A 17,760-nucleotide genomic window follows, 5' to 3' on the forward strand; every position below is an offset into this window, starting at 1 on the left:
TGAAATCAAGGTGTTGGCAGGGTTGGTTCCTGTGAAACCTGTAGGGAAGGATTTTTCCTTGCCTCTCCCAGCTCCTGGTGGGCCCAGTGCTCCTCGGCCAGTAACAGCATCATTCCAGTCTCTGCCTCCCTCTTCACCTGCCCATCTTCCCTCAGCACTCCCCTTGTGGGTCTGTGTGCCACATCCCCCGTTCTTACAAGGACACCAGTTGTGCTGGATTAGGAACCCCCCCCCCACAATGATTTCATCTTAAGTTGATTGTATCTGCAAAGACCCTATTTCCTAAAAAGGTCATATTCATAGATACCAGGGGTTAAGACTTCAGTGTAAGATTTCAGTTCCTTTTGGGGGAACACAGTTCAACCCATAACAGAACAGAAGGTCCTGTAAGAAATGGGAGAGGCTTATATTTAACAGAAGATGTATGTTAGTCAAACATACAAATAACTGGACGTGTGGACATTAAGAGATAGCTTGAGGATGGAGATCAGCATCTGAGAAGAAATGAAAAGGGAACATGATTGTCCATAGAGTTCTATAGAGTGGGAGAGAGGGGGGCCACAGACAGAATCTGGAGGGCTCCCACTGAGGACCTAGCAACTAATTATTGAGTGCTTATTAAAGTGTGCCAGGATCTGATATCGATGTTGGTTAACCAGAGGTGATGGCGAGAGGAAACATTCCCAATTTCAAGGAGCTCGGTTGCCAGGGCCAGAGGCAGAGGAACCTGGGAAAGCAAGGCCAGTGGGGAAGAAGGAAAATCAGAGATGAGTGAAACCACAGAAGAGAAAGGAGGAGGGTGAAAAGGAGGAGTGGTCCATGGTGTTAAGTGCTGAACAGAGAGAGGAAGCAAGATAAGAACCCAGAGTGGCCATTAGCTTTAGCAACAAAAGAATCATGGCTGACCCCAGTGAGTCTGCTTTTAGTGGAAAGTTGGGGGTGGGAGCCAGAATCCCATTGGTTAAGAAGTGTGCTCTAAGGGACTGCTCTTGGAAGATAGGGGGAGGCTTAGGATCGAGAAGGTGTGTTTTAAGATGGGAGACCCTTGAATACTTTTATCCGTGGAGCTGAAACATTCCAAAGGAGGAAGTTGTGGAAGGTGGAGAAGAGAGAGGGAGGGAGAGCAAGAGAGGGAGAGAGAGCTGATCACTGATGGAGAGAGGTTCCTGAACAGGAGTTCACGGAGTAGAGGGTAGAGGAAGGAGGAGGGAGCTTTGAACTGGAGGAGACCCACAGGGCTGTGGGAGGACAGGTGATGAGGATGATTGCAGATGGCAATGGATCTGAAGGGGGAGTAGAGATGACCTGCAGGAAGCCCTTCCTGCCCTCAAGTCAATGCGAATGCTGTTTCCTCATGACACCTTGTCTGAGAGGTGTCATCAGCCCCAGCCTTCTCTGCTTCGCTCCTGCCGCCCTCATCATCACCCATATCCCACAGGGCACTCCCCCTCCCCACTGACTGGAGGTGGCCTTGCACTGCCTAGAACGTGGTTGTGGGAGCTTCTGGGCTGGTGGCAAGGACGTCCTGCTGGCTTCTACTCACACCACAGGGAGGGCTTGAGCATGTCATTTGACTTCTTCTGACTTCAATTTTCTCCTCTATAAAATGAAGGAGCTAGACTGAATATGTTATACCAGGGGTCAGGAAATGAGGGCCCGGGGCCCAAATCTAGCCCACTGACTGTTTTTGTTATTGTTGTTTCGTTTTGTTTTTGTTTTTGTTTGTTTGTTTGTTTGCAAATGAGCTTTACTGGATGTTATAGGTTGCATTGTGCCTCTCCCCAAATCCGTGTGTTGAAGTCCTAACTCCCAGTGCCTTAGATGGTGATGGGCTTAGGAGACATGGCCTTGTTTTTTTTTTTTTTTAAAGATTTTTATTTATTTGACAGAGAGAGACACAGCAAGAGAGGGAACACAAGCAGGGGGACTGGGAGAGGGAGAAGCAAGCTTCCTGCTGAGCAGGGAGCCCGATGGGGGGCTCGATTCCAGGACCCTGGGATCACGACCCGAGCAAAGGCAGATGCTTACCGACTGAGCCACCCAGGCGCCCCGAGACATTGCCTTAAAAGAGGTGACAAAATTACAGTTAGACCTTGAGGCTGGGCCCTAATCCAAACTGACTGGTGTCTTTATAAACAGAGGGAACTGGATCCACAGAGAAACCATGGCACCCATGCACGGAAGAAAGCCCCGGGGAGGGCACAGCGCATGGGTGACCGTCCAGAGCCAAGGAGAGGAGCCTCAGAGGAAACCAGCCCTGCCAGCACCTTGATCCTGGACTTGCAGGCTCGGGAACTGTGAGATAATGTATTTCTGTTGTTTCAGTCCCCCCTCGTCTGTGGTCTTTTGCTATAGCAGCTCTAGCAAACTACCACTTCGGAACCCAGCCCCACCTGTTCCCTCACTCTGGCTGCTTTTACATTGTAACGGCAGAGTTGAGTATTTGCAACAGAATAGGCCGGGCTACCACCAAAGCCTACAACTTTATTTATTTATTTTTAGTATCTAGTCCTCTGCAGAAAATGTTTGTTGACCACTACTCTAAAGCACCCCAAACGTCATTCTAAATAGAAATTTTAGGAAGGTAATAAAAGCTTAGTTCATTTTTAAAAGAAGAAGAAGGTAGCGGGAGGGGAAGAATGAAGCGGGGGAAATCGGAGGGGTGGACGAACCATGAGAGACGATGGACTCTGAAAAACAGGCTGGGGGTTCTAGAGGGGAGGGGAGTGGGAGGATGGGTTGGCCTGGTGGTGGGTATTGAGGAGGGCACGTTCTGCATGGAGCACTGGGTGTTATGCACAAACAATGAATCATGGAACACTTCATCTAGAACTAATGATGTAATGTATGGGGATTAACATAAGAATAGAAAAAAATACTCATTTCACATTCAAAAAAAAAAAATCTTAAAAAAAAAAAAAAAAAGCTTAGTTCATTTTTATGTTTCTGTGTCCCAAGTCAGATGCTGACTTCTTGGGGGGCAGGGATCACAGATCCTGTAGGAAGGGAGAAAATAGTGTTCACTAGACATGGAACCACGCTGTGTCCACCGACTGATGAGTGGATAAAGAAAATGTGGTGTATATACATATGACAAGATACTATTCAGCCGTAAAAAGAAGGAAATCCTGTCATTTGTGACCGCATGGATGAAACTCTTGGGCTTTATACTAAGTGACATAAATGAGACAGAGAAAGACATACACTGCATGACCGCATTTACATGGGAATCTGAAAAAAAAAACAAAACCCAAAATGAAAGTCACAGAAACAGTAGAATGGTGGTTGTCAGGGGTGGGGAAATGGTTGAAGGTGGTCAAAGGTACAAAATTCTAGTTATAAGATGAATAAGTTCTGGGTGCGTAGGTATGGTGACTGTGGTTGACAATATTGTATTGTATATTTGAAAGTTGCTAAGAGAGTAGATTTTAAAAGTTCTCACCGCCAAAAAAGGGAACTACATGACATGATGCGTGTGTTAACTAACCATATTGTAGTAATCATTTGCAATATGGACATATATCAAAATCATCACAGTGCACCTTAAACTGATACAATGTCATATGTCAGTTATAGCTCAATAAATGGAAAAAATATGTAGAATGTCACCAGTGAGGCTGCCCATTTTTCTCTATGTTTATGCTATTGCTTTTTTTTTTTAGTAAACAAAAATTTTTCATTGCCTCCCCACCCCCCACAAAATACTGTTCACTGAATACCTGCTATATGCCAAGAATTGTGTTACGCACTTTGCTTTCGATTAGTCCCCACAATAACTCTGGGAGATGGGTACATTTCTTTCTTTTCTTTTTTAAGATTTTATTTATTTATTTGAGAGAGAGAGAGCATCAGTGGGAGGGGCAGAGGGAGAGGGAGCCGCAGACTCCCTGCCGAGCCGGGAGCCCAATGCGGAACTCGATCCCAGAAACCTGGGATCATAACCTGAGCTGATGGCAGACGCTTCACCGACTGGGCCACCCAGGCGCCCTGATGGGTACATTTCTTAATCACATTTTACAGATTAAATAAATGAGGTGGGTGAGATGAAGTGACTTCCCCAGTCACGGAGCCCTGTACAGATCACCCTGGGAAGTGACCCTGTCTGTCTTCAAAGCCACAGTCTTCTCATCATGCCATGCCACCTGCAACTCAGGTTTTTGTTTGTTTTGTTTGTTTTATATTTATGTCTCTTGCGATTTTTAGTATGTTGTTACTAATAGATACCGAGAGAATGTTTCTGGAATTGATTCTTGGCTTCATGCTTCTCCCAAATACTGCAACTCTTCTGTCATTCAATATATAGTAAACAGAGGTCAGGCCCTGTTCTAGGTTCCGGGGACATGGGAATGACGAGACACAGCATTCCTGGCTCTTGTGCAGTTTGCTAGTGGAGAATTGGTTATTACCTTTTTCAGTGGCTCTCCACCAGCTGTCCACAGCTTGCCATGGCCTATACTCCCGAAGTGATGAAGGGCGCAGCTGGATGGCAGTCAGCCTTGGGACTCAGGAGCTAGACCTGGAGGAATATCGGTGCACAAGCTCTTTGTCGTCCACTGAAAAGTGCCTCCAAACCCACTTACCCTCTGTCATTGCCTCCCTCTGGTCACCGTAAGTGGGAGAGCTTTGATCCCATGCATTTCTCCCTCTTGCCCACCTCCCGTATATATACTTAAATAAGCTACAGAATCCACAAGCTGTAAAGCTCAGGCTTAGGTGGAAAATGGGATCTCCGGCAGTCCTTGGGGGGACAAACCCACAAACCAAATGGACCCTGGCTTTCCAAAGCAATGATTTCCTTGTTTGCAAGCAAAAAAAGAAAGAAAGAAAGAAAGAAAGAAAGAAAGAAAGAAAGAAAAAAGAGAGAGAGAGAAAACAAGTTTGGGGCTTTCTAAAACTTCTTGGGGTTTTCTCTGAAATCATATTAGATGGTGCGGCCCTGGCCGAACACTTCGGCTTCATCGGGGATAGAGTGGCCTGATCGCAACATCATGGGGCTTGTGGCCATCGGCCCCGGAGGGTTACACTCGACTGTGAAACTTGTCACTGGAACTTCTCTGACTTGTGGCCGCTAAGCTGGAATTTGCTTACCATCTCGCTTCTCCCAGACTAATAGCGCATTTCAGGACAGCTTAGATGATCACTTCACAACCCTGCAATCTATTTCTAAGGTAAAATGGAAGTCTTTTTTTTTTTTTTTAAAGATTTTATCTATTTATTTGACAGAGAGATAATGAGAGCAGGAACACAAGCAGGGGGAGTGGGAGAGGGAGAAGCAGGCTTCCCAGGGAGCAGGGAGCCTGATGCTGGGCTCCATCCCAGGACCCTGGGATCATGATCTGAGCTGAAGGCAGACGCTTAACGACTGAGCCACCCAGGCGCCCCTAAAATGGAAGTCAAATTGGGAAAAAAAATCAATTTTTAATGAAACAAAGTCCCCCCGAAACCGGATGTCAAATATTATCATGCCATCCCCATTCACCGGTTGACCCTGGGACTAAGCCATTGAAGTAAAACATGTATATGGCTTCTTCCTAATTTCTGGGCTCTCTGAACATATCGTGTAAGGAATTGTGGAGGAAGCGTCAAAATGTCTCTGCCATATACCGGCTATTTCTTCTGTTTTCGCTCTCTTTTTTTTTAACCTGTAAAATTAAGGCATTAAAGTAAATAATATTTAAATTCTCTTAACATGCACCAACGTCTGTGTTAACCCAAAGGTAAAGGAAGGCCTTATAAGTTTATACGTACAAGTACTTCAGCGTAGGTAATTTACATGTTGTAGGAAATTGGATTCTGTCCCACACTAAATACATTTTCAATAAAAGAAGGCTTCCTGATGCCTATCATAACACCAGTGAGTCCTGTGAAGTTGTCTTTAGCCTACGAAAGCTAGACCATTAGCAAAGCCTAAGGACGAGGCCTTTGGTGGGGTGATACCAAGACCCAGCTTCTGGGTAGGATTATAGTGTTAGGGTGCAGTTGGACTCTGGGCCAGTCAAATCCTCCTTTTATCTTTTTCAAAATGTAGGAGACTAAGCTCACTCTAGTCCTTCTAGTATTCTATGGCTCTGAGGGTTCCTAGAATTGGCTGATTCCCTAGAAAGGCATCGGGAGGCCAGCTTGGTTCTTGGCTTGGCATTGGTAATGGTGGCAAGGCTCAAGAATAGATTTTGCTGGACAACGGTTTAAAAGAACAAACACGGAAGTACATGCAACAACTTCCAGACAAAAGCCACATCAGGTGGCTCCAAAGTTCTGACCCTGTGATGAAACTTAAAATGATTTATGCTTTTTCTCTCTTGAAGAACATCCTAGAAACCAAAGGGGCCAAGGCAGCTCTTCTTCAGGAACCACTGATGATTATAGCACCCACCGGCAGTCAGTCTGAAAACATCCCAATTTTTACCTTGCCATTAGCATAGCATTTACCTGGGAGATGGCAAAGCTAAGAAGAAGTTGTGTTTCTGAGATACGAGCTGTACCATAGTTCAAAATCGCCTCAAAAGATTTCAAAGATGAAATGAGGCTTTATTATGTAAATCTCCCGTTGGGCTCTGGCTCCTATTAAAAACAAAACAAAGGAACAACAACTGGGAGTTTTGGAAAAGGTCCATAAAAACAATTTAAGTTTACTGAGTAAATAAATAGTAGATAGTTTAAAATTCTCTTTGGGGATAATTGAGAAAGTGACTCAAAGAAATTAGAGATGGAAGAAGCTTGTTTTATACAGCCCTCCAGGGGATGCTCTCCTTGGGTTCTTTCCTTTTGGATTAAAAGGTCAAAATGACAATAACACTAATAATAAATTATATACTCCCAGTGCCTTCTTCTAAGCCCTTTAATAGCCTTGTGAAGAGTGGAGACATGTAGCATTCATGTTTAATGTGGCTCCTGTTGGAATTATGACTTCCTGTAAGCCAGCTACATCTGATGCTGAGACCCAAGAGTAGGGATTATGGCACTTGACCAAGGGGAGGGAGTCTAGTCCCATGATTTGTTCTGAAGACAACTTCTCTTACTCTGATCCAAGGGGAGGCCTAGCAGAAAAATAAAAAAAAAAATTTTTGGTGGAATAAGAAAGTCATTTTGTGTTTTAGATGTTGCATAGATGAGTGGAATAAATTATATGATAATTACATACTATATTATATATATTATAAAATTGCATTGCCTCTTTCATTTCAACCTCTTACCTGATAGAGGATCTTTCCCATCCTTCCTGTGAGTGGTTTCCTTGGAGAGCAGGGAAGAATAAAGGATGGAATTATGTTAATGAACATGGCTACCAACCTCCAAACCTTTGGACCATGGGTATCAGCCATCACTTCTATGAACCAAATTGCTTTTAGGATTTGGACAGAATATTTCCCACATAGTTCCCAATCTGTGACATGTCACTAGCTCATGAGGGTACTTTCCAGGGAACTCAGTACCTAGACACATTTTCAATGGTCAGTGAGGGAAATGGAGCACTTTGATGGCAAAACATGTATATAGGGAGGCTAGAGAAAAAAAGTTGGCTATTAATAAGTGCCTCTAAAATGAAAATTTGTAAGGCAAGTTATTTAAATTAGTGAATGTAAACCAACAAAGCAAAAATAGGAGCCTTTGGATCCTTCACTCCCCGCATCTTATAATAAATAAATTATCCTAAACCATGTAGATAGCCACGGGACTTTGTTTTTATTTATTTTATAGCCTGTTTTTTAAATCCCCTGAATAGCACCAGGAGGAAATAAAAAAACTTTTTCTTTTCTTTTTTTTTTCCCCATTCTCCTATTATGTCGGCTTTGTTGCGCTTGTGTGCTTGGACTTCTGTATATTTGCAAGGCTTATTTTTCAAGAGAGCGGTTGGGGTTGACAAAGTACAAGAATTTCCATTTCTATCCCCATTCTGTCGCTGCTGACATGGCTGGACTGTTTGGCATAAAATGGGGGAAAACCCACCGGTTCCTGCACACGTGGCTGTTCCAGTCCATTAAAACAAAAAGATCGCAGCCTCTGGCCATGACTGAAGGCAGAGGACATGGGACATGACAGAGTCCTTTAATTATCTCAAGGCCCAAGTCACTCATCCTGCTACTTTCTGTGCTTCCCCACATGGAGACTTCCTCTAAATCTTGGCTGACGCACAGGAATCTGATGTTTAGAAAGTCACTTTCCCGTCCTTATAAACAATTCTACCATAATAACCTGGCTGCTGGCACCAGCGCTTCATTTAAATTTTGCTCAGCTTGATTTACAATTAAGATTTAATTAGTAAACTCATTACAAAGACAGGAAATCTCTGACTTTCCCCTAGTTCTCTCTCAGGCCTTAGCGAGGACCCAGCCTGTCCCTTTGGCTTTAGACGTTTGCACAGAGTTTTCTCTAAACACTGTTATTTATGTCAACTTTAATTTTAAGATAAAATATTGTCTTTTGCTTTTGAAAATAGAGGGAAGTAGCCCAGTCACTTAGAACTTAAGGTTTCAAGTTCTCTATTTAGGAAATAGGCCCTGTGCGTGTTTTTAAACCTTCCAGACCCTGAGAGTCTGTTTAGATCTTCCCAGCTTTTCTCAAATGGCAGAAAGAGCTGCTGAGGTTGGGGAACGGGGTGAGGGATGTCAATAGGGGTGAGGAGGGTAAGGCTGGAGTAGATCCACCACATGGTGACACCCTCAGAATCATCCAGAACACTGGGCTATTTTGCTGTCAATCTCAGAACACAACAGGAGGGTGGCAGAACTCTATAAAACAGGGTGAAGCACATTTTGCTGCAAAAGAACAGTGGGAAAGTATTTGCCAAGGAGCTATGAAGAATGCGGGGTATAATTGAATATTCAGCCAAGACAGAGGCTCTGCAATGTTAGAAACCGAGGACTAAAACATTTTAGCTGGTAATATTTTTATTGGGCAAAACCTAGATAAATTCATCTTGTTCTCAAGGTCCCTAAGGGAAAATGATGGAGAACTTTTGGATCAGAGCTTAAGTGTTATTGATATACTTGATGCAATAAAACTTACATTAGAACATTTGCTTTGACCACACAAAGATGATTGATTCCAGGGCATTTAAAAGAGAAATTTCTTTCCCTTTCAAATTCTTCCTATTTTACCTCAGCTTGCTTCCTGTAAAAGAAAAAACAGAAAAACAAAACAAAACAAAACAAAAACAGAAACAAAAAAAACCCTGAAGCTCTTTGTGTGATCTTTGATCCTTAAGGAAAGTTTTATATGGTTAGATAAGTGACTTTGTTTCGGAAATTCAGTGTTTGAAAACTCACTCATTAGAAGTAACTGTAAGTCGTCAAAATTTGAAGTCACGAATTAAATCCTTTTTAGGTCCGTTCAACTGTTATCATAGAGCCTTATTCTCTAGTGATTTCTCTGCCCATACTATTTTTTTTTTTTGTCCTAACAAAAAAGAAGCTATCGATCAGAAAGGTTAAGTGACTTCCCTGAGATCCCACAGCAAACTTGTAGACAAGACAGAAATAAGGTTTGTTGGTTTGTTTGTTTATTTGAACTATGTGCAAAGCTCTGAGCCAACTCAAAGGGAAAAGTTATTAGTAGCTGTAAAAATCAAGAACCATGATACTTAACGGGTGTTTCTCTTGGGCAGTCTCTGACAGCTTTTATGAGGCTGTGGAATGTGTCAATAGATAGCACTGTGACCCTCTGGGAAGGAGCAAACCAAACCCTCTTTCCTCTGGGAAGTCTCAGTCCAGTTAGCTCCTGGACATTCTCAGCAGGAAGAGGAAATGCTAACTTTACGTTTAAAATGGCTCAGAAGAATTTGGAGAACCCAGGACTTACACTGATACCAGTCCAATTAAAGAGAAGTCTACAGAGCCATCAGATAGCTTCATCGTACAGTTTAGAATAATCTGGAAGTAAAAATAATGTCTCTCCCTGTCTCGTTGGCTGGTGGTTTGGAAGAAGTCGACCCCCAGTGCCAGAACACAAGACAGGCCAACGTACCAGATTTCAGTTCTCATCTTTGAGATGCGAGGTGCCAGGCTGATGGAAGGGGGGACAGGGCAAAGGAAGAGGGAACAAGGGCCTCCAAAATAACAGTTGAAAAAAAAAAGAAAACAGAAATAATGAAGGCACAAGGGACTATAAAGTTCCCAGGTAACATTAGCACTGAGACGGGTAGGGACTGGTCTCCTGAGGTTACTGCTTTCAATTGAGGTTTCATTTAATGGAAATACACCCATTAGAAACCACAACAGATGTTCCTCTGAGCTGCGTAAAGAGCAGCAGAAGTAGACAGAAAGAGATCTGAGCCAGGGGTCCCCTAATTTCTCCACATCAGGAGTTCGACTTAGGAAGGTGTATTTAAAAATTTTACTTTGGAGGAGCCTTTTGCAGTTATCAGAGACATTAAGTCCCAAATGCAATGCATCAGTCTTGACTGAATCCTGTTTGGAAAATAAGGGCCATAAAAAAACTTCTTGGTATAATTAAGGACACTGAAATATGAATATTTTGAATATAAATTATTACAGATATATTTTTATATATTATATAATTATATGTGTTAAATTAGTTCAGGATATCAATTATTATTATTGATAAAATGTGGATATAGAAATTTAGATATTTTGATAGATTATATTATGGAATTATTATACATTTTCCTGGGTGTGATTATATTACTGTGGCTAAGTAGTTGATCCTATTTTTAGGCACTGGATCCTAAAGTTGGGTTGACGTACAATTATGTCTGAAACTCAGAAAAAAATGTGTGTGTGTGTGTATGTGTGTGTGTATACATACATATGCATATGTGTAGACACACCCAGACTTAAGCAGAGGCTGGATGGAAGAATAATGGAGTCGGGAAGCTTCTAGATAGAGTTGGTTAATTCTCTGTCCAGGTGACATTACTAATAGATTCAATAAGAAGAGCACACATTTATGCAGTGCTTACTGGATCCCAGGCTCTTTTCCAAGTGCTTTATGTGCATAACATATATCCTCCCAACACCCTCTCTCAAAGCCATAGAGAGGGTTAGCTATCCACTGTTTAGCTAGAGTAAAGAAGCGAGCGACCCACAATCACACAATAGCCATGCTATTGGACTTGGGATTGAAATCGCAACAGCTGATGTCAGAGTTTGTTTTTAATTTGTATACCATATTTTCTGTATATCTTAACAATACCGGTCACTAAAGGGTAAATGATGTTATGTTTATTGGATCAAATCCTAGAATTTACCTTAGTCAGAAGTTCCGATTCAGAACAGGCCGGGAACCCATAGACAGAAATGATTGAGGAAATGTGATGAGATATATCCAGAACAGAGTATGGCTCCTTTAGGTGTAAGGAGATCTTAGTGGCTTCTAGCCAGAGCTAGGGGGAGTCAAGCTACCACCACCCTTGGATGCAAAACGGTAAAATAGATCCCCAAGGAGACAGACTGGTATCCCAAGTGTTCTGCCAAATCATAGCCCCACTCAAGTCAGTGAGCACTGCTTTTGCAATAGCCTTTGTGTGTGTGTTTCTTAAAAATACAGAGGAAGAGAGAAGGAGAGAGAGAAAGAGAACTGGTGCCCAAACCAGGCAAATGTACAGAAGTTCAGAAGAATAATATATTAGTGTTCAATGCTTTAAAAAAAATCTGTGGGGGTGCCCGGGTAGCTCAGATGGTTAAGCATCTGACTTCGGCTCAGGTCATGATCACATGGTCCTGGGATCGAGCCCGGCATCGGGCTCCCTGCTCAGGGAGAAGCCTGCTTCTCCCTTTCCTCTGCCATTCCCTCCGCCTGTGCCCTCTGGTTCTGTCTATCTTTGTGTCAAATAAATAAATGAAATCTTAAAAAAAAAAAAAAAATTGTGGAAGCCCCTGAAGGCAATCCTTCCTTTTTCCCTTAGAGCATGCCCTGTCCATGGTCTGTGTAAACTCGATGAACTTTGTCTCTAAGTTCTGTCCAGATTCTCACATCATTGTATTGACCTCTTTTGTCTTCTTGGATGTCCAAACATACAAATCCCTCAACACTTGACCTTTTTCTGTCTTTTTCTCCTCTTGCTAATGTGTTTGGAGTGGTGTGGAGATGTAGGAAGATTTGCCTTTCTTCCTTCCTTTGTTGGAGCCCCAGAGTTAGAAGCCACTGAAACTTTGAGACTTGTGGTCAGACTTAAAATTCAGATTCCAAGCAAAATTTCCCACAGGTCCTTCTTCCACCTCTCCAGACACCATCTCATTAAGCAATGTGGCAGTGTGGCCCGTTTCCAGGGGGAGCTTCGACCCGTAAATCCCTCAGCATTCGGGGTGAGGCCATGTCCACCGTGGATCTTCTCATATCTGTTACCTGCACTGTGGTTTTCAAATAGTGTATTCAAGTAAAGACGATGCTGGATGCATATTACACTTGGCACCGATAAGAACAGTGACACTCTTCCAGAACTTTGCACCTGATTTGATGCTCATGACAATTCGATGAGGTAGGGAGAGATATTATGACCTCTTGCAGATGTGATGCTGCTCTATTTCTTCAGGTTTGGGGGAGATAGGACACTGTACAGCAGTTAAGCTCTCCCAAAGTTTCTGTCTTTTATCTAATTAGAATATTATCAGTGGGTTTTTTAATTCAGTTAATTAATAAACATGTATTTAATGTTCCTTATGAATGTTATATAAAGTACTATGGAGGTTAAAAAAAGGATTAAATGAAATTGTTCTCATCTGCAAGGAGCTATGGTATAATTGGAAAGGTAGCACATGTAGTCTTTAAAAGATGAATAACATAAGGTGTGGAAGGCAAGTGATAGATATTTAAGAAAGCTTTTTTTTTAAGATTTTATTAATTTGAGAGAAAGAGAGAGCATGAGTGGGGCAGGGAGAGGCAGGGAGAGGGAGAAGCAGACTTCCCACTGAGCAGGGAGCCCAATGCAGGACTCGATCCCAGGACCCTGGGATCACGACCCGAGGCGAAGGCAGACGCTTAACCGATTGAGCCACCTAGGCACTCTAAGAAATCTTTTTGAGTACCTGCTGTGTGCCAGGCATTATTCCAAGTGCTAAGAATTCAGGAATGAACAAAACAGATAAAAAGGCTCCCCTCTTAGAACTAACATTCTAGATAGGAAGAAAGACAAGAGAAATAAACGAGAAAAATACATTAAACGTATCCTCTGTTATTGAAAAACAAAGCAGGATGGGATGACACTGTTGAGGCTGTGGTTAATATTTCAAGCAGGATTTCATGGAAAAGCCTCATTAAAAATAGAGTTGTGTGAGTAAAGACCCAAAGGAAATGAAGACCTCATCATACGGCAAGTGAAGGGAAGGGCATTTCAGGCAGAGGGAACAGCCAGTGCAAAGGCCACAAAGGAGCTTTTCAGCTGTGTTCAGGAAAAGGAAGGAGGCTGATGGGGCTTGAGTAGGTGGCTACGTGAGAGAGTAGGAAGAGAAGGGGTCAGAAAAACAACTGGGAGCCAGATCTTGTAGGCATTGTCTTTGGCAAGGACTTTGGATTTTACTCCGAGTGCGATGGGGAGCCACTGGATACTTTTGAGCAGTGCAACAACATATGTGACTTGACAGGTGACAGGAGGTGAAGCAGGGTGTGTCCTTGGGAGGACTACTGCAAGAATCAAGGCGAGAAATGATGACAGCTAAAGCAGGTGGGAATGTGGAAATGGTGAGAGCCAGTCAGCCGGGACTTGGTGAATTTGAGGCAGGTGTAAGAGGAATCAATGATTGGGCCAAGCTTCTGGGTCTGAATCAGTGTTGGAATGGGATTGCCATCGGCTATGAGTTCAGTTCTAGATGTGCTGAGTTTGGAAGGCGTATTCGAACTGTGAGTGGATGTACTACTGAGGAAGCTGCATGTATGACTCTGGATTCCAAGGAGAGGTCCGGACTGGAGTTATCAGCTTGGAAATCACTGACACATAGATATTTTAAAGCCATGAAACTATGAGTCCACCCAGGGAATGTATATAAATAGACAAAATCCAAGGATTGAGCCATGGGATACTCCACCACTTAGAGGTTAGAAAAATGAGAAAAGCCCAATGAAAAGCATACGAACAAACAGCGAAGGAGATTAAGAAGAAAGGGGAAACGTGAGTTTGTAGCTATGGAAAAATGTTTCAAGAAGAGAGTGATCCGTTGTGCCAAATGCTAAGTCAGAAAGGTTGACTCAAGGTCTGTGTTTAGATTCAGCAAAGTGGGAACCATGGCTGAGCTCGATAAAGTCATTTCGGTGGAAAAAGATGGGAGTGAAGGCATGAAGAAGTCCAAGAGAAAAGGGTTGGAGAGAGATTGTAGATAGCAAGTCCGGAATTTCAAGTTGTTTTGCTGTAAAGGAACAGGTAGAAACGGGGTGGTAGCTGGAGGTACAGGTGACATCAAAAGAAGTTCTAGGTCATTGTTTTATTAAGGTCTGAGAATAGCATGTTTGTATGCTGGTTTAATAATGCAAGGGATTCTAATGATGTAAGGAAGAGAAGGAAAGATTTGATGCAGGATTTGTCCTCCAGTAAAAGGGAGACTGAAATCCAGTGTCCAGGGGGAAGGCTTTACCTTGGTGAGGAGCAGGGAGCACTCAAAGCTAGCCACAGCAGAAAAGGTGGGATCTAGGGGAGAAGGTGCTGCTTTGTGGGTGCACGTGGTGGGAATCTGTGCAAGTGACAACGTGACGGTCGTGCTCAGTATTAGTGATCATTGATTTTAAATCAATGAGAGAATAGTTAGCTTAGCTGTGTGTTTTATTCACTCCAGGTGTGCCCAGTTGCATGGATGCCATGGTGGGAGGGTTGGGTTCACCAGGTTCATGATTTTGCCAAGGATGAGGATATGAGAGAGGCAAGGGAATGGAGATGAATGGAAGGGAGTGGTTTTAATGAGTGATCGTGGAATCAAAGTGGGTTAAGGAGAGAAGTGAGAGTGTGAAGGGAATGAGGAAAATAAACAGGCGGTAAGATGAATAACAGGAAGTTTGGGGGAAAGGGGCTACCCCAGGCCCAGTGGCACAAGTGAGCAGGCTGTAGCTTCAGCAGAGCTTGGAAGGAAAGCCAGGTTTCTGTCAGAGCAAGAGGCCAAGGAAGTTTTCTGAGGAGAGTTTGCTGATATAGAGGTTTGCAGATGGTTGAATGGAAGCACCAGAAGGTACAGTGAAAGGGTTTCACAAGATGGCGGCGGGGGTGGGAGGTGAAGTAGGGGGGGTAGGCAGGGTCAGGGGAGGCTCTGTATAAGCTCAATGGGAATTAGCCTCTGGGAATCGGGATAGCATGGGAGTTCTGAGTTTCTGACATGCCCTGGAGTCAGGGGTGTGTTAAAATCACTCCTGAGAGTCCCAAGTCAGATCAGACAGTGGGGGAGAGGCTGTGGGAGCATGGAGGGTTCTGAGGTTTCCAGTGGATTCCCCTTGGCTCTTGAAGGTGCAGACTTGGAGTCCTGAAGAGAGCTGGTCTTCCTCCTTCTTGGAAGCACTCCTCTCTTTCCTGCCAACAGTGGTTTGCATGGGGATTCTCCTACTCTCATCTTTTGGGCAAATGCTGAGAATTCATCCCACATGCATCATGGGCTCACCATAGACCAATCATTCCTTCAACCACTTTGTTTGAGGTTCTTAGGTCCAGCTGGGTGTTGGGTGCACTAAGATGAAGAGAGTGACTCCCTGTCCTCTTCCCACCATTACCATCTCCAGTGGTCCAGAGCAGGTATTCCCACCTTTTCACTATAAGCACTCCTTAGATGACGTCTAACCAGCTCCAATTTTTGAAAGAATTTTATCCATCTGATTAAATAAGCTTCATCTTTTGTCCCATTGAACTCCAGAACTGAGTTATCTGACCTGACAGCCTGGGTCAGGGACAGGGCATGGAGGATCACCTTTGTGTCTTACCCCTTCAATGGTGTTACCTCTTCAGTGTAAAGCTTGGTCCTAGACACCAAATTCCCAGAGATAAGAGGGCCATTCTTTGTTCAAGGACCTCTAAGTTGCTGAACCTTTGTGGAGGCTTTTAAAATTTATTTGTAGGAAGTAATAATTCATTTCCTCATTTGTATTATTCGAAGCAAATAAAATTGAATGTGCAATGAGAGCCAACAGTGCTGGGCAAACAGCAAATGACAAGAAGAAATAGTAAACTGATTTGTTTAATACTATGGTAAATGGTTTGAGTTACATTATATGCCTTCTTCAAAAGCAACACAACTATTTCTAAGAGGGTCTTTCACCTATTGGAAAGAGTCATCGAATTCTCATTAATATGTTTGGGATTCAAGGACCCCAGATAGGGAATCTCCATAGTATAATTAAAATACATAAATAAAATGCCCCCAAGAGAAAACAAAAAACAAAACAAAAAAAAACTACAGTTGTGTTGCTCAAGCTCTCTCAGATCAACACCAAAATCAATCATTTGTGATTCCTTGCCACCCTCCATGAATGTGAATATTTACGAAGTATGGTTAGAGCCCTAAAGATTATCCTTATCAAGTGTGAGTGCCTTTGGAAAAGCAGCAATCTGGGGAAGATTTCCCAAATTGGATTGGGTAGTACCGTGGGTAATGGTGCCATATCAAAATATTCCATTTGAAGATGGTTTGGAAAAGCATTTACTCTTAATGCACAATCTCTTATTTGAAAAGAGCAGAAAAAAAATATTGTTTTCATAGCACAAAGAGCACAAAATAAACCTTTACAAAGTTTTCTTGGCTGTGAGAGTGTGAAAAAGTGATTCTTCACCTTTGGGACATAATCCCAACAGAGTGGAATATGGAAATCTTAGCAGAGGAAAAGTATGAAATTTTTTATCTTTATAGAAAGAGGCAGACATTAAAAAACAAACGAACAAACAAACAAAAAAGCTGAACAAAATGGAGCTAAGGCACAACAAAGTTTCCCCCACAGAATATTCAAGAATCTGCTTAAGATAAAGGAGTAGCCTGTCTTGCTTACTGGTAAGGTGAAGCCAGAGCAGGTCCATTTGTGGTCTCCAGAAAATGGTAATATCAAAGTCCAAACATTTCCTGAGAGTAGAGTAAGTCATTACAACTGTCATAGTTTGTCAATTTGTCAGCAACTTTGAAGCCACTGAACTCTTTCGAGAGCATGGGATTTCATGGACTAGATGAGATAATGTTTTTCAAGTAAAGGACATTTCCAGCCTCTTCCTTGAATTCTGCTTTTTTTTCTTTTTTCTTTTTGCAGCAATACTGGCCGGTGACTCAAGTGTGTTTAGCCTTAAGTGAAACTCTTCATTTTTCAAATTGCATATGCTTGTGTCACAGAAATCTCTGGAAAAAACTTTACCCGATCTTGAGTCCACACACATTTAGACTTGGTCCCGGAGAGCTCCCTTTGTTTTATCCCTTGACCTACATGCTTACCTTACTATTTACTCTCAGGAACAGAAAGAGTATACTCTCAAAAACTGCTGCCCATGCCCGTTGTTGTCAACACTGCAAACATTTTCAACAGGAATTCCTTGATAAAATGGAACTCTCCCACACTGATGATTAGTCCCTCATGATCACGAAGCTTGGGTGTTGCTCTCCGTTAGAATGGAATAGGATTTGTGGCAAGAAGAAAGAAATCCCCATCTACAATGTTGGATTGGGGGTGGGGATTTACATTTCTTAAAAGTGGTGAATTATAGAATTAGTATTTTGGGGGGTCTTGGCTCCCCTTCCCACTCACATGCCCAGGAGGTGGGGTTACCTTGCAAGAAAAACAACTCTGTGCCTGGAGTTCCACGGCAAACAGTACCCACTGGCAACCTCCTGATTACTTTTGTCTTCCTAAGTCTAATCC

General features: G+C 42.8%; 1 long non-coding RNA gene across 2 annotated transcripts in view; it reads right to left on the reverse strand.

The window, feature by feature from the left end:
- LOC115937305 (uncharacterized) overlaps positions 1 to 17,109 on the reverse strand; it is a 22,102-nt gene extending 4,993 nt beyond the window's left edge. The window contains exons 1-4 of one of the 2 annotated variants that reach the window (XR_014145459.1): positions 16,906 to 17,109; positions 9,007 to 9,111; positions 7,194 to 7,233; positions 4,407 to 6,561 (exon numbers count right to left, since the gene is read on the reverse strand). This is a non-coding gene — a long non-coding RNA (uncharacterized LOC115937305). Of the gene's footprint in view, positions 1 to 3,794; positions 6,562 to 7,193; positions 7,234 to 9,006; positions 9,112 to 16,905 lie in introns of those variants that run through there. The other variant, XR_004072610.2, reaches the window with a different exon arrangement.
- Between the last annotated feature and the right edge of the window lie 651 nt (positions 17,110 to 17,760).

This window comes from Leptonychotes weddellii, chromosome 5 (assembly GCF_054177405.1).
Source record: "Leptonychotes weddellii isolate Sample4059 chromosome 5, ASM5417740v2, whole genome shotgun sequence".
In the NCBI taxonomy this organism is placed as follows: Eukaryota; Metazoa; Chordata; class Mammalia; order Carnivora; family Phocidae; genus Leptonychotes; species Leptonychotes weddellii.